The 3,927-nt window shown below is 35.3% G+C and overlaps 1 pseudogene; it reads right to left on the reverse strand.

The window, feature by feature from the left end:
• Nucleotides 1-558: 558 nt before the first annotated feature.
• LOC149577394 (uncharacterized) lies at nucleotides 559-2,896 on the reverse strand (annotated as a pseudogene).
• Nucleotides 2,897-3,927: the final 1,031 nt, after the last annotated feature.

A 3,927-nucleotide genomic window follows, 5' to 3' on the forward strand; every position in this document is an offset into this window, starting at 1 on the left:
TTTTGAATATAGTTTTTAAAAATGTTAATATATTTTATATTATTTTAAAAATTGGTTTTATATAAATCAATAATTACTAAATTTGATTTTTTATTAAAATATATTATTGCTATTAAGAATTGTATTGCTTTATATATATAAACTTTATTATATATGAATTAAAAAAATTAAAAACAATTAATCTCCAAATTTAACTTATGTAATAAAATTCTAAAAATCTTAAATTTCTTAGTTAAAATTTTATTTATTCAAATCTCGCAATTTTACAATGCATTAAATTATGTTGTATATTTTTAGACGATGGCTAGTCGCCACATTATTCTATAAAATTAGAATTTAAAATATTAACTAAAAATCTAAAGTAAATTTGCTAAAATTTATAACTTCTCTTTTCAAAACCATAATTTTAACAAATATTACATCCAATTTGTTTCCCTAGAGCCAGGGACTCCATCTCTCAAAGAGCTCTATTTTTAATAACTTTTCATATTTTAACATTAATTTCATATTGTTTCTCATATCAATAATCAAACATCAAATGTAATTTCCGATAGCAAGCTAAGCCTGGTTGAAGCTACCTTCATCTTCCTGACGAAGTCCACTGAACTTGCAATGCCCAGAGATAAAATCATGAACAACTTCATCAGCGGAATGGAGACCGTTGAGAAGCCCACACTATTCTACTAGCAACCATATGTTTTGAGCAATTTCATCCAGTATAAGAGATACACTGAGGAGCCGATGAAATCTTGTCCGCTTCACTACAAAGTGTATCAATTGATGCACAAATGTGAGAACCCCACACAAAGTAATGGCAATGAGACTTCCCAAAATAACCCAAGAGAAGGTCTTTACCTTACGAGCCATCATCGCATAGATCGCGGACATAAACCCGTATGCGGTGAATGCAAAGCTGTAGCAAACAACTAAACTGTTGATGGTCATGAACACCATCTTGTTCTCTGCCATAAGCTGAGAGCTCATATCGCACATTATACAAACAAAGAGGGAGAGAAAGAAGGCTATGCAGTCAAAAATAATGAAGATGACAAGAATTGGCTTTTTCAAAACCTGGATTTGAAAATTTGTGCGTTTGTTTCAAAATTTGCAAAATGGGATTAGTATACAGGACTTCCAATTTTGCCTCAAAATCAGGTTTTCCAACTTTCTAAAAAAAGTAGGAATTGAAAATCAAAACCTTCTTTTGTTTTTTAAGGAGTGTAAAAACAATAGATTGGACTATTTTTTGAAATTTTCCTTTATATGTCTTCACACGCATCTTCCGAGTGAAACAAACGGTTTCAGTAAAATCCCAAAAATCAGAATGAAGATATACAAAACCTTGATTTGGCTAAACCAAGATTTGTAGAAATTCAGGTTTTCTAAATTCCATGAACCAAATGGACCATAGACATAAAACCGTATACGGTGAATGCAAAGCTGTAGCAAACCACTAAACTGTTGATGGTCATGAACAGCATCTTGTTCATCTTGTTCTCTATTGTAAGCTGAGGGCTCATCTCCCACATGATACAAACAAAGAGGGAGAGAAAGAAGGCTATGCAGTCGAAAATAATGAAGAGCTTAAACGAAGTGAAGGATATAAGAAGAGGGCTCCCAAGATCCTCTTTGACACCAGCCTGATCACAGGACTGAAAACCGCCTGGGACTGTGAAATCAGCGGCATATGTCATGGTGGCCAAAAGTGCCGCCACAACGAGCTCTGCATTGTGTCTCTCTTCGCAGGCTTTGTTTACCATTGACCTCGCATTGTTGTACTTTCAAGGTTCACCTGTGGTACACAGCACATGAAATGCTTATGCTTCCCTCTAAAATCTCCCACCTTTTAAATAATCCTGAACGATTCATGGTACTCGGTGACTTCTCTTGCAATCTCAAATGGTGTCTTCTCCTCACTGTTCCCGCAAGCTTGTTCACCCCGGGCACTTTTACCAGTAAATTTACCATCTAATCCACAAAGGAAAACAATAGAATGTCAGTTAGATCCATTCAAAACAAAATTATTCTTAAAAGGTGAAGTTTGGTGGGCATTAAGACCCCAAAAGTTTCTTACGCTCTCATATTTGTTCCTTGCAGCAATGTACAAAGGAGTGTCCCCTCGCTGAACAACTGGCTGGTCACTTTCCATGAGATGGTAGGGAGTTGTAGCACCATTACCTTCATTTTCTGGACGCGGATTTGTTGGAGGGCAGTAATGCTGATTGATAAGTGCTGACAACTTTACCGTTTTCTTAATTAAATGTTCCACAAGCTTGACTTGGTTAAGCTCCACAATCTAGTGCAGGGCATTTGATGTGCGAGTTATTAAAAACTCTACAGGTTCTCTGGATACCAGGCTTACTGCCAATTTTAGTGGAGTTTCTCCTCATTATTCGTATACTCACACAAATTGGCATTCAAATCTACCACTTGTTTAATTAGCTCCACGCGATTTTTTCTCACAGCTAAATGTAAAGCCGTGTCTCCTTTTTCATCGGCCTTTTCTATTATGTTGATCAAACCTGCATGAATCACACAATTAAGAAGGACAAACAAATAAGGCATAGGTTTGCGAATTATAGAAAATGAGTTTAGGAAGAGAAAGACCCGAATCTCGTAGCCTCGTTGCCAAATCTCGCAACAAATCTGCGTTTTATGAGATAAGAGTAGTTAAACAAGAGAAATAAGCGAAGAATAGGCTTCTAACTAAAAGAAGAGTGGATTTGAAGACATGAAAACCTTGATCCCCTGCAACTACCGCCATATGGAAACATGTTCTTCCTTCCAAGGTTTTCTTTTGAATTAAGCTTGACAGCTCAAGCTGTCCAAGCAGCTTTCTTGTAGCGACTGCGTTACCCCTTTCATAAGCATCGAAGAAGGTCGATATGGTATCCATTTTTCGAAGAATTTAGTGACGTTAACCCTGAAGACTGCTTAATCTTTTCTTTATAGATAATACAGCTTCCTTAGCTCGTAGCTGGGTACAGTGAATTCACCTTAATGGATCTATGTTGCCAATTTATTTCCCCGTGCTTGCCAATAAGCTCAATTTGACAGGATATATTATGCTACCCTATGACGTCATTCTCCTCCATTAGAGTAGATTCTTCCATTAACACCCATTGTCGTTCAATATCGCCACCGTGTAAGAAACTAGCAATTGCGTTCGGGTGTGCATTTGGTCTGTGAGACATCTGGAATATAAATTGGAAAACTTTTGGTCTATTGGTCGCATACATCATTACAAAAATAAGCCCTTTAATATAAAGGAGGATAATCAGGTGTAATAATCAACATACTCATGTTTGAGAGAATGTGGAATGTCTTCATCACAAGTTATTACCAATCCAATAAATCATTTCTTAACACTAAACAATTCAACTTAAATGCTTTTAGATCTACATATTATATATAATAATAATAATAATAGAATTTTTCTTTGGTGAAGAAATACATCCAAATAATAAGGTAGCTATAAACATTTATGACCAAAGGAGATGTATAAATTCCTTATAATTTTCAAATCTATTAAGAGTCAAGTTTTTAGGAATAATGTTGGCTTTAAGAGAAAACTTTGATTCATTTGAAAATAAATAACATAGAGGAAATTATAAACAATATTTACCATATTACTCATAAGAGCCCTCTTTCTAAGGATTGGACACATTATAAGAGTAAGAAACTCAGTTAAGTGGTCCCCCCAGATCCCTAGTTGGGTCAAACTAAACTTTGACAACTCATCACTTGATAATTAGGGTCAAGAAAGAGCTGGTGATCTTATCTCAGACATGTTGGGTGACACGATGGTGGCTATTTTGTTAACCTTGCCTCATAGGATTCCTACTTGGCTAAAGTGTATGTAACTTATCATTAAATGGAGTTGGCAATCAAATGACATTATACAAAATTAATAGTCGAGTGATGAAA

This window comes from Cupressus sempervirens, chromosome 1 (assembly GCF_028749045.1).
Source record: "Cupressus sempervirens isolate cs-2001-9-10 chromosome 1, ASM2874904v1, whole genome shotgun sequence".
Taxonomy (NCBI): domain Eukaryota; kingdom Viridiplantae; phylum Streptophyta; class Pinopsida; order Cupressales; family Cupressaceae; genus Cupressus; species Cupressus sempervirens.